At 39.8% G+C, this 13,622-nt stretch overlaps 1 long non-coding RNA gene and 1 pseudogene across 2 annotated transcripts; one reads left to right on the plus strand and one right to left on the minus strand.

Annotated features, from left to right (window-relative positions):
- Positions 1-226: 226 nt before the first annotated feature.
- Positions 227-11,433, plus strand: LOC149048030 (uncharacterized). Its single transcript, XR_016184946.1, has 4 exons — positions 227-351; positions 589-684; positions 11,024-11,081; positions 11,199-11,433. It is a non-coding gene; the product is annotated as an uncharacterized LOC149048030 (long non-coding RNA).
- LOC149048031 (uncharacterized) lies at positions 3,213-8,974 on the minus strand (annotated as a pseudogene). The gene is made up of 6 exons (XR_016184941.1): positions 8,653-8,974; positions 7,779-8,001; positions 7,462-7,577; positions 6,060-7,110; positions 4,731-5,734; positions 3,213-4,273 (listed from the first exon to the last, which is right to left on the minus strand). The product of XR_016184941.1 is annotated as an uncharacterized LOC149048031 (transcript).
- Positions 11,434-13,622: the final 2,189 nt, after the last annotated feature.

Here is a 13,622-nt window from a genome sequence, read left to right on the forward strand (position 1 = left end):
ACAGAAGAAGTATGTGGGTTCTTAATTGTTGTTTTTTTTTTAACGAACAGATTTCTGCTCAGAGTAAGGGGGAAAAAAGCTATCTCAGTAACTTCAAATTTCAACATTTTTCGGGAGGAGTTGCAAGACTGGGCTGAGGGTGACAATGATAAATATCAACAATTAATTGACAGTGGCGGGGAGGGACGAGTTAGTGTTACTCGTAACCAGTCTTTTAGAAGAGTACTACAGCAGTTATGGCGGTCGCTCAGCGGTCCGTGAGAGTTACTGCGTTCCTGAACAACAGGAGAAGCAAGTGCGTCCTTATCGTGAAGTGTTTTGTAGAAATCCATGTTGGAGTCTTGTTACCTGGTTCGTAATTATCTGATGAATGTTTCATTGACTGCACTTTAAGTTTCATCAAAGAAACCTCGTATTCATCACGTTCAACTTTTCATCATTAATTACTTTGCTAATCTTAGATCGTTGTCACAATTAGGCACCCTCACAAACTTGCGATTTTTTTGGAAGAAAAAGCTAGAAAAAGAAGGCAAAATACAGCACAAAGGTAGTTAATGACGACTTTGTTTTTGCTTCTTTTGCTTTCAGACTATAGCTTGGTTTGGAAGTGCAAATAATATTTTCCATGGTGATTACGTTTGGCCCGAGCCAGATCCAGTGGAAAGTACGCTGACCATTTCTAGGGTGAGTTTAATCCTGTGACCCCTGAGAGGGACTAGCACATATTAAGTTGATGAGAATAAAGGAAATGATCACCAACTAAAGAAGCTGTCGATTGTTATACAAATTCTCCTTGTCAGTACTTTAGTAAATGTATAGAGAACAGTATGGAGAACATGCATATTGATGTTAGGGTATAAAGTGTTAACAAAGAAGAAATGCAATTGAAAGAAAGCAAAAATAACACATAATGTTGTTATAGCCAAAAGTTTCATTATTAAGCCTTTTAAGAGCCATTTTCCGAGAAAATCGAAAATCGCAAGACACTCGTCAAAAAATTCAATTTTTTTTTCTTTTGCCAAAACATCCCTTTTAGTGACCTAATTCAAGAAAAAATAGTTTTGGGTTCAAGCGATTCATTGTACGGGAGAAATAACAAATAGTTTGAAAAATTGTTTTATTGCTGTCTTTTCGCGCTTAAAAACAACAGAATTCAACCGCAACTTCGAGAAAACGGCGAACGCATAAGAAACAATCCCTAACATCGAAACTTCAGCCGAGTATTATTTCGTTCTTAATCTTTAAAATCCTAAAAGAAAATTTGAAGAAAGAAATTTTTAACATTTACAATCGACAAGTTTAAAAAGGTCGTATTTGTGTCTCTTGAAATGTTAGAAAATGAAAGCGAACTTTAACCGTTGTAAAAGCCCTCTGGTATATGCCGCTTCCTAGTAAAACCCATATAGAATAAAGCCTTGGCTATTGAAGTAAATTACAGGAACGTTTTAGCTCTGGAAATTAAATACAGCCCTGACACTGGAGTAAGCAATTTGAGAATTTAAGTTAATAAACTTTATGCAAATTAGACGGCCCGCTGAATGAATTCATACTAAATGCAAAGTTTAGTGTAAAAGGACTACTTACTGTTGCTTGTAATATGTTTATACAGTGAAAATGTAATTTCTAGCTTTCAGCTGTGTTGGTAAAAGCCGTAAATAACTTTTTATATGACGACTGAAAAACGTTTGTTTAGCTACTTTGCTACCAGCGAAATCATTGAGATCGCAACTTCGAACTGAAGCTGTCATCGCTTGACGAAACTCCGTTACCACAATTTTAAAATAGTTTTCTTCAGGGGGAAAGAGCAGAATTAAAATGCATTCGAGACCGTTGACTTCGATTTTGAGTTCGTTTAGTTAAGATTTCAAGCCACCACAAGGTCTTATGACCTCTACTGACCCGGAAATCGGTTACATGCCAAGGTCACGTTAGCAAACTGTCACGAAATACTCAATAGCTTCTGTTTTCGGCCTTTGTTTTGGTAAAAAAAATATATAAACTTTTCACAGAACAGACCTTCTTGTTTTATTTGATTTATATATTTGTATTGGTCTGGACACATGCATATGCTGACCGGCTGTGAAAGACATTCATCACAGTTTTTGATTCAGAGTGGTATAATATTTCCCAAAATATTTTAAACACAAATGTTTCCTTAATAAGTTCGTTATTCCCGAATTTCCCACCTTGCAATAATCCCTACAGCAAAAAAAGAAAAAAAAAAGCATAAAAGTCAACTTTATAGCTTGCTTTAGTTTTGTTTTGGATTTTTTTTATGATTTTTCCTCCGAAACCAGGAAACCCTAGCCAGGTAACTAGAAATTCTCAGTTTCATTTAGAGCTTGTCCACAACACAACTTCAAACTTGCGTGTGCTTATCGCATCCTTAAAACCTTCCAGACCTCTTCAAAATTGTTGAAAAGCCTATTGAGGCTAATAATAATCTTTGAGTTAACTATGACCAATTCACGCCGCGAGCGCGAGAAAAAGAGAACTACTCCGCAGGGCTGAATACGCGATGTGGAGTGTTATAAAATTCCACATTCTCGCGCGTTACGCTTTCTCTAGAGACCTCTAGAAGTGTTGTTTAGCGAAGATAAACAAAGTTATCTTTGGTTAACTCAAAGAACTTGCAGAAATACCTCCAGCCTGCATACAAGGCGCTTTATGAGCCAAGCGAGGCGAAAGTGGCATTTTGCACGAAGCGCGAGAAGCGACGAGGGGAGGAGAAAAATGAAGCTTTATTTTTCTCCATCCCTCGTCTCGTGCTTCGCACTCGTTTCGTGCTTCGAGCAAATGCCGCGTTCGCCTCGCTTGGCTCATAAAGCGGCTGTTATGCAGGCTAAAATACCTCTTCACATTTATAAGATAAGGTGTCGTTGATTTGTCAGAGCGGGAAGAGACATTTATAACGTGCAAATAGTCACGAGCTGAAAGGTAACTGACTGATTTGTAACAAGGACTCACCCTGACAAACAAGAAATGATCTCACTTTCCGAAAAGGAACGCTCTTTTAAACATAAACAAACTTCAAAAATAAGTAAAGGAAGCAAAACAATGAACAAAATAGATTTTTTCTTGACTTAGTTATTCCGGCGAGAACAAATGGTGAATGATTCACTCCTGGAAGCAAGCCTCTGAGGAGAAGTGAGAACACCGTTTAGGCAAAACTCTACAATTTGTGTACTTTACTAGCCTGTTCACAGACTGTCTTCATTTTTAGATATCGTCGAGTGCACGTATAAAAAAAAAAAGCGCGTTCCGCCCTCTCTCATGAGCAATCGCTTATCTTTTGCGCGCACCAAATTCCCAAAACAGAAAAACGTCTGTGAGCAGGGTAGTACTTTCTGTTTCTACATATTTTTCCCACGGAGCTGGCAAGTGCAATTAAGGACGGCTTTTTTCAGCAGGTCAACGTAGAGCGCTTTGCGGCGAACAGGCTTGGGAGGTACTTCTAATTCTAGTTGCTGACAAATGTTTTGAAGCATTCCAAGTTTAAGTCGCTCCAGAGATCCTCCCTTGGCCATAGCACAGATATCGTACTGATCGTAAGTGATGGGGTACTGTAGCGTGATGGATAGGATTGTTTCTCTTGCCATGGTAAAGTTTTCCTCTTCTACTACAGCTTGGATTTCAGCATCGTCGGATGTTTGCCGTCAGACCTTCGCTGCAAGACGTGAGAAATATGAAGTGCACTGCTTCGGGGTAAGAAACTCGGATACTTTGAACAAACGAACACCATCAGGTCCTTGTGCACGTCTCATTTCACGTGATACGATATCACCGTCCAGTTTTCTGCCGCTGGTTTGACCAATTGTAAACTTCGTATTTAGATAATCCCTCTGGTTTTGGTTAAAGCGATATGCTTTTTTGCTCGGCTTTAGCGCCCATCCTTCTTTTACCTCTACTTCACCGAATGTAGCCTCTCTTGTATCCCTAAAAGACGCAAACGAAATAACTTGACTGGTCGTGCCCTCCTCCAACCTGGACTTGTAGTCTAGTTTGGCAAGGTCTAACAAAGACCGTTTCTCTAAAGACTTGGTGCATTTCTCTAAAGATAGGTGTTTTTCGAGAGAAGACAGCCTTTGAAAGACCTTAACACACCCATCCTGAGGGCAGGTCAACACGGATGACGATTCATTTGTATTGTCAGTGGGATCATGAACCTGCTCCACTTCCGTCTCTTGCTTCTTCCTTGACTGAGTCGGTTTTGGGCTAAGGGGTTTAAAGTCTCCAGAAGAAAACTCAGATGAAAGCCAACCAATGCCATGCTCTGAAGTAGATAACACATAAAGAAACAAGATTTACATAAACAGCACTGTTCCCCTACTTCAATACTTCACTCTGCACAGCCTGTGAAGAGTGCCCCTTTGGTCCACTTTGCTGCGCGAACAGATGAAACGTTTGCTTTTTACATCTTATGATCGGACATGTTCTTCAGAACCGTCATATTCTGCAATGTTCGTTTTAAAAATTTTGTAGAACAAATCAAGGACTATAAATTTATAAAGGGTCTAAGGGGCTTAAGTCTTTTACAGAGCAAAACCCCACGGGGTGGCAGACACCCGCTCCTCCTGCGTACCAGGATGGGAAATGGATGCCTTTCATGCGTCTGAAGGCTATAACAAACAATAAACGTACACCTTTTTACTCAAACTATAAAAAAATATATATTTACGCGATGAAATAATTTTAAAAAAGGAAGAATTGTGAATTTTCATTAGACTAACCTTCTGATGTTGTTTCCAATGGGATCTCTTTTCCCTTTCCCATACCATAAGCGCACCAAGCTACGAGAATCTCGTCTTTAAACTCGAAATTGTTTAATTTGTTGATACCAATAATCTTTCAGTTGTCATCTACTACTGCTTCCTCTTCAACTCTTTGCATGACAGCAACTCGAACTCCTTCTATCCCCCCCATGCGAAAGAAGAGCACTCTTCAGTTGCTCGGCATTGGTCACGTCATTTTCTTCGTTTATGAAAGTCCTGAAGTGATTCTTGCAGATTGCAGCGAGCCTGTCTGCGGCACCTTTTCCACCCTGTGGGTCAGAAAAGTCAATGCGCTTGATTTCGATGCCGGTGGAGGAGGATATCACTGGGCATGAGAGTACGGTGGACGACGAATGATAACATCCTGCGTTATCTTGGCGAAAGAACGCCTTGTTAATCTCACTGTGCTCCAGCTTGATGGTATTCAGGACATCCTGCATGATTTTAACCACTGCTGCACTGCCTTGATTGCACGACTGGACTATGTGCAGAAAGCCCTGCCACTGGAGTACCCCGCTCACACGACGGTAGACGACAGAAACGTGCCAGGAGATACCTCGCTTACCAAACCAGTCGGTTTGGGACTCTCTGTATTTTTGTGGCAGGAACTTCATGGTCCAGTCGTTAATTATCAAGACAGTGTTGTCGTCAAGTTTCTCCAGTGCATCTATTCTCGCTTGGTCTTGGTTAGCTGATCTAAGGATGTGGCATTTCCAGAACATTATGGCCAGCTGGGCTGTCTGGAATATAAATAGCGCTTCGTCTTTCGCGTCCTGAGTCGGAAAGGTCGTCTCGCCAAGGACCCGTTCAATCTTTGCCAGAGTTTCCTGAAGACTTTGACAACGGTCACAAAGATCAGTGTGTTGGTGACTGCATTGTTGCTGGTAATCTGCATCACTACTGTCGCTAAGAGCAAACAACATACAACGGTCTGCTACGTTAGAGGGGCTTGTGACATGAACCTGTTGATAAAACAAAACTGAGATTACTGTTTGTCTGTGCTTATACTTCAATATAATAGTTAATCAAATGATTTTTTAATCTAACATATATTATTAACGTAAGGGGGCGAATAACTTTTAACCTTAACCTTAGAAAAAAAACTATCCTCGTGCGCGCATAGTTAATCTCGAGAATTTATGTAAGCTAGTTACACGTGCACCATTTAGTGAAGAAAGAGTACAAAATGTATATTTGTTTTACGGAATGATTTTGTTGACGAGGTAAAATAAGTACTTACTTTAAGTTTTGTTCAAGCTGTCTTTCTGGAGTCAGAATTCACATTACCTTATAGTCCCCCTTCAAATACTGCTTGCTTGTCATAAGAGCTTGCACAACTGTAGTCTCCCACTCCTTGCCGGAACCTAATTCCCCTATTTGGCGTACGAGGGCCACGAGATCATCAAATGCGCGAGTACCTTCAGCTGCAAAATAATCTAAGCCCTGCAGTGATTTTCTTACAGAGGCACTGCACTCAAAGAGTACCCGTCTCATAGTAGTTTCGCTGAATGGTTTGAAGTTGATCTCCAAACAGTACTGAGTGTACTGTTGTATCACTCGCTCGGGTATCATCATACGGATTACGTTAGGTACTCGAATAACCTCACCAGACGAAAGCTTGAGATGTTTTTGCCCAAATGGAAGGTCCTGAACAAGATGCGGGCTCGTGATGAAACCAATAAAGTGGTCAAGCTGCCTCAAGTCTACTCGTATTCGTGTGGTAGGCTGTTGTGGAACTTGAGCGCCTCGGCCAAACTGTGATCGATGAAGATTAGCCATGGAGTATCGGTATCTTGTCAACCCCGGGATATAACGGGAAATGTCGTTGAAAGTTCCAACCCCTGCCATAATCGAAAGCACTTGTCTACGGGTATCCCAGCTGGTTGCATTCTGGTACGCTTCTCCTAGGGCCTCTAAATACAAATGCTCTGAATGTGACAACTCGCTTACACCTAGGGCCTTGTTCATAGCCGTAGAAGAGGCTAAACGTCGCCAGAGTTCACCAGCATTATCAGGGGTGACGCTCTTTAGCACAGTTGCTACTATTTCTGTGGCTCTCCTTGTTTGACGTTGTCTTGTTCGCTCAGAGGAATCACTCCAAGAAAGCCATGGCTTTCCGAGCGGTTCAAGTTTGCATGCTGCCAGGAACTCACTCAGCTTTTCGCGCGGCTCATGTAAGATCAAAGGTGTGGGCTCGTCACTTTGAGTGGAAGCTGTGCTTATTGTGTCTGGTGACAGAAAGGTGTCATCAGCGATTGTTAGACGTCCAAGGCTTTCTGCGAACTCTTCAACAGATTGACCGGTATCACTTCTGTCCTGGAGATGAGTTTGAGCTGTTCTGTAACATACAAAAAAGACGTTTAGACATCAATGTTACTTCAATATTTCTGTTTATTTTGTCACTAGGCATTAGTTTTTTTTTTATTATAGTTCGAAACTTAAGTTATACATCATTTTAAAAAAAGAAAATATGAATTTACATGCATACCGCTATCATTATCAATACTCCCGCTCCAGCCAGACCGAAAGGAATTTAAAGAAACGAACAGTGACCTATTCTTCTTAAAATCATTTTCAGAGTCATTTTCAAAGTTTACAGTTATTCACAGTTACCCAGCCCTTTCGGAATTTTGGCATTTGTTATGTTGGAATAACTGTCTGTATCCAAGGTTACCGTTTACTTACTTACATTTGCTTCTGAAGTCTCTAGTTCTACGCATGGAGTAACTTCAATCATTGGTGCGGGTGTCACTTTCTGTTGTTGGTTTGTCTCCGCGAAATGTTGCTTGCACATTCTGCAAAGAGCTGTAGCAAAAATAAATGTTAACCTTGTTAAAAGGCCATCGCCGATTTCTTTACTATTCTTCAAAGCCATTTTCTTCTTTGGGGGGAGGGAAACATGAGAATAAAGGGTATTGTAACGCTTGCGCATATGTTGCTTTACGCCCTCGCTCGTTTAAAATTAAAGCGTATACTTTAGCTACAAATGTGTTACAATAAACTTACGCGATCCAACTTGAATAAGTATTCCTTCAGTGTTTAAAATAAATGCAGATAGAACGCTGTCCAAATGCCGATCGCCTTTGACCGAGGCTGTTTTGTGAGCAGCTATTTCTAGTGGAATGCTTCACTTCACTTTTGAGGATCTCCAGCGCATACCAAATTCCGGCCGCTCTGTGGCGAGGGCATATTGTCAATGACAAGTGGGACTCTTCCACTGCAAATACCCCTAAACAAAGCCCCTAAACAAAGCCCCTAAACAAAGGTAAAGGGAAAATTATCCATTGCATACATCACGAACGAGTTGAGAGGCTCGTGTGCTAGGAGATCTCGAGGTCCCCCTTTTCATAAAAAAGTCTTCAAAGTCTGTGTATCAGTGACAGGTGTGTGTGCGTGGGTGGCGGAGTGGGGGGGGGGGGGGGGTGGGATGATGAATAAAGATCTTTTTTGCTATCGTAAGCGTTAATATTAGGTTTGCAAAATATTAACGCCGCGGATAAAAGCCTGCGATTTTTAAAGAGATGAACTCGTTTGCTTATCATTCTTGTAAGCAGGATACAAAAGAGCGGTACACAAGTACTGGGGACAATAATTTTGTCAAATGGAAGGGGACATTTCGGTTCGACCGACCGAAATAACCTGACCGGTCAAAGTGGACCAGCTTCAAAGGCGTTCCCAAATATTCTGGTAGGACCGAACCGAAATAGTCCATTCCATTTGATTTCTAACCGAAACTTGCGGAATTTTGGGCTGAATGGAAAGCACCCGAAGTTTTTCTTAGAATAACATGACCATCGTGAGGTCTGTGATAAAGAGATGATGGAAATGTACACCACTATTAGCCGCTACGTAAGACGGTAAGACAGTACATAAGATTTACCTGCTCTTGCTAACAGCAGTTTCCATTCAGTGTCAAGTGCTGTATCTGCTTTTAATCCATACAGCTCGCAGTGCCTCGAAATGTCCCTTGTACAATTTCTTAAAGCGAGAACTTCAACTTGGCCTGGATAATCGCTGCTTAAACCACAGGGTGTGGCGTCGTGTAATAAACCAGAAAAACTACATGAGTGAAACGTTGCCGAAGCCATGACAAAAAAAAGCTCTCCCAACAAACGAGACAAACTCCACTAACGCTGTTTCGGTATTCGTAATACTAGACGGGAATAATTCAATTAAAAATAATATCGTAGAGGCACGTGCAATAGTAAGTGGCGAAACAGTTCGTGACAATATATAAATTTTATTCCAGGAGCATTTGACCTGGAAATGTTTTATTAATATTGTTCCTAGAGTCGAATATTTCTACACTGATGATCTATAAACAGACGTACGGTTGTACATTTTTCATTGGAACAGCTGTAATTGCTTCTTTGTCTGTTTACATTGTGTACGAAGTATAGCACGTACCGTCATATGCGACAAGCTAGCGTGACCAATCTCTGCACGTTTGCTAAATTACACGTCATATGATCTTGTTATCCCGTCTAGTATCTGATTTGTTCGCTCAATAAGAATAATACTCACCTTGTTAACTGTGTGGTTTGAGCAGTGGTTAATTTTCATCATTGTATGTTATTTTCGGACCAAAACATAATCGGGTTTCATTATTATTAAAGCGTCTGATAATGCGTAATAAGCGCTGCGTGGGAAGTGTTTAGATAGCTCAAGCGCTGAAGTTGCTGGACACATTTTGGTCAAAATCAGGTATGGATGAGTTGCCACCTCACAGGATAAACAGATTGAGAGATGGATTTAACTTCTATCGCAACAAGCAATGGTAAGTTGTTCGTTCAACAAAACTTTGCGTTAAAAATATGAATTCATTCAGCGGGCCGTCTAATTTGCATAAATTTTATTTACTCAGATACTCAAATTGCTTACTTTAGTGTGAGGACTATATTGGATTTCCAGAGCTAAAACTTTCCAGTAATTTAGTTCAATAGCCAAGGTTTTATTCTATATGGGTTTTACTAGGAAGCGGCATATACCAGTGGCCTTTTACAACAGTTAAAGTTCGCCTTCATTTATTAACATTTCCAGGGATACAAATTTGACCTTTTTAAACTTGTCAATTGTAAATGTTAAAAACTTCTTTCTTCAAATTTCTTTCAGGAAATTAAAGAGTAAGTACGAAATAATACTCGGCTGAAGTTTCGATGTTAGGGATTGTTTCTTATGCGTTCACCGTTTTCTCGAAGTTGCGGTCGGATTTTGTTCTTTTGAGTACGAAAAACCAGCAAAAAAATCGATTTTTCAAACTTTTTGTAATTTCTCCCGTACAATGAATCGCTTGAACCCAAAATTATTTTTTCTTCAATAAGGTTACTAAGAGGGATGTTTTGGCAAGAGGAAAAAAAATTCGTTTTTTTCACGAGTGTCATGCGATTTTCGATTTTCTCGGAAAATGGCTCTTAATTACGTATTGCATGCTTAGATTAAAGTTGAACCTGTGTTAAGCCATCACCCTTGAGGAATGACAAGATAACCACTTTAGAGATGTAAGTTGACTGCTTAACCCTTTAACTCTCAGATCAAATTTGTAATTCTCTTTACTGTCAACCACACAATTCCTATAATGTTAGTTTAGAGAATTTACTATTGGATCAACTAATTATCCCCCTATTGATATTTTTTTTTATTCTCATCACTTGTCTGCATGACATTGTATTGATATTGTGAGGAGAAATTCTGTCTTGGTCACTCTTGGGAGTTAAAGGGTTTATACAGGTTGACCAATAAATAACATGTGTGATGTTCGTGTATAATATTTGACTTAATAGTCTAAAGAAGAAACATGATCTGCAATGGGTTGAGGACCTTTGAACTCAAAGCACTTACATTTACATGGATACAAATATAGTTGAATTTTTTAATAGATTATTTTTAGTTTTATTTTAGTGGATCAGCTTTGAGTGATCCTTCAATACAGGTTGAAGACAGTAGAAACAGACTGTTGGGATTATGTAAAGGGTGACCTGCATGATTGCCTAGTAGAGGTGATCACCTAGTAGAGGTGAAATTTACAGTTTTTAAGGGAAAAAATTTGGGGACTTTGACATTACTGACTGCTTAATATATGTTTAATACAGTGCATGCAGCTTAATACATGTTCGACTGTATACTCCAGGCCATTCAACAGCTTAACATGCTCTTACTTGGCTGTCTTGCTACAACTATACACAGTCAAGTGAAGTCTCTATCTTCATGAGTCAAGTCAATTATTTCAATAAAACTTGCCTTTGTATTTTTAGAACTGAGGACAACATGACAGGATATGAAGAAAAAAATGGGAATATATTGGTGTATAATGTAAGAACTTTGCACTTTTCTAGATTACAGGGTCTTCCTAATTCTTTTATTCACTCTACATAGTTTGTTAAAAAAATTGAAGATGTATAATTTTATTTAGTGTTTTTAAAATGTTAGGTGTCTGCTGGTGGACGACACAAGCTTCTGACAACTGGCTGCATCGATATAATTGATTATATCAGTAAGAAGTCCAGGAAATTTGATGTGACAGTTACCCTTAAGCCAGCAATAAAAAATGTCCTCTCTGGAAAAATTGAATTTGAATTATCCTCTTTTATCCAAGAAGACTATCCCCCTGGGTTGGTATTTTTCAACACTGAAGTTTTTAATAAACAAATAATTGTAAAATTAATATACTTCCTCCTGCTATATAGCAGTCTTGATATTTTAATTTTGTGGAGAGAAAAAAATGATTTGCAGCTCAAACAACTTCAAGAAGAAAAACCACTCTTGAAGATCAAGGGGGATCCTGAAAACTTTCACAGAGGGTCCAAATTGTGAGAGAACATGGAAGATATTTTGCACCAAATTGCTTCCTAGTTAGTTTGTGTGCACTCCCCCCACCCTCATCCATCTACCTATCACCCACTGTTGAATAGTAATATGTGACCATATTGATACAAGAATTTCTGTATCATACAAATGGGATGGGGAAGGATTCTGAGAAATATTCTGTGTTAGACAAGTAGTGCAAAACCTACAAGTCTTGGCGGGAGGGGGGGTTCTGATCAGGACCCCAGACCCTCCCTCTGGATATACCATGGAGTATTATCAGTTGAAGATGACAGCATTTTTCTGTGATATACTCTTGATTCAGTCATTTTCTGTTATTTAAAAGAATCAATTAGTTAGTATTGAGTCTTCGGTTCTCTTTGAGTTCCTACTTGTTGCTGTTATGTCCACCACAATGGAAAGACAGATCTGATAAATGTGTTATCACTGATTATAGTTAAGTCTGTAATGGTTTACTATCACTTATCTACTTAAAGTGTCAAATGTTTCTTCTTTCATCAAATTGTAAGTAAGTTCAATAACTTATCACTTATGAATTTGAAACAAAGAATGAATTTTAATTCCTAAAATGACTAGATTTTTTTGGTGCAGAGGCTCAGATGAAGAGATATGGAATGAGATCATGAAGGAGGCCAGTGAGGAACTGACAAGAAAGAAATCTTCTAGGAAAGCACAGAACCGCAAAGCCACAGAGAAAGTTGCTAACAGTCATGGCACCATTTCTAGGGCTACAGATACCACTGCAAAGGACCTATAGTCTCATTCTGTGGGTCCCCGACGTACCAACTGTCGAAATACCTTACGACGATACTGCAACCACTGACTGACAAATCGAGACGTAAACTACAATTTACTGAGAACTTTATTGACGTTATCAAAGACGTACAGATACCTGAAGACTACAAACTTGTGTCTTTTGATGTGAAATCACTGTTCACCAGTATTCCACTTCAATTGGCTCTACAGTGTACTGAAACCGCCATCCAACAGTCTACTGATGCACTACCATTACCGACAGAAGACATTATGGACCTACTTAACCTCTGCCTTACATCGACTTACTTTCAGTACAACGGGAAACACTACAAGCAGTTGCACGGAACAGCTATGGGGTCGCCGGTCCCCGTTGTTGTCGCAGAAATTGTGATGCAAAACATCGAGGAACGCGCCCTTGCAACTTACCGACAAACCAATATACCGCTTTGGTTACGCTACGTTGACGACACATTTACCGCCGTACACAAAGACGAAATTGACGCTTTTCACAATCACCTTAACGAACAAAACACCGACATTCAGTTTACCAGGGAGATCGAAGAAGACGGCAAGCTTCCTTTTCTCGACTGTTTGGTAGGCCGAAACAACAACGAACTACGAACAACAGTATACAGAAAACCGACGCATACCGACAGACTGCTTGACAAATCATCCTACAACCCGACTTCCCACAAAGCTACGACTATCAAGACATTGACAAGATGAGCGCAACTTGTTTGCAACACACCGGACAGTTTATCTGACGAAAACAAGTACCTTGACCTTGTTTTTGACAAAAACAACTACAACTCTGACCTCAATAGACGAAACACTCACAGGGTGACCGACACTACAGAAACTAACAGGGACTCCACATCTGTCACGACTACAGCTACTATACCCTACATCTAAGGCATTTCTGAGGCTATCGCACGGATCCTACAACCTTACAACATTCGCGTAGCCCACAAGCCTATTACTACTTTACGACATTTACTGACCAACGTTAAAGACAAAGACTTTTCAGAACTACACTCACCCGGACGATCAAACTATACGAGCTACTGGTACTCCTGGGTTCAAACCATTTACTTTATTATAGGCTGTACTGTTCCTGTGAAGCCAATCCTCAGATACGAAAATTCCAGTAAGTTATACTGTTCAAGTTCAATTGCCAATCAGCTCGTTATCCAAGAGGGCCAGGGTCTCATACTTTCTGTTTTCTTTTAAGTCATCTTTATTATGTTATTTTGTTAATTAGGCAATATTATC

The sequence above is a fragment of the Pocillopora damicornis genome, chromosome 3 (genome assembly GCF_964200805.1).
Source record: "Pocillopora damicornis chromosome 3, jaPocDami1.2, whole genome shotgun sequence".
In the NCBI taxonomy this organism is placed as follows: domain Eukaryota; kingdom Metazoa; phylum Cnidaria; class Anthozoa; order Scleractinia; family Pocilloporidae; genus Pocillopora; species Pocillopora damicornis.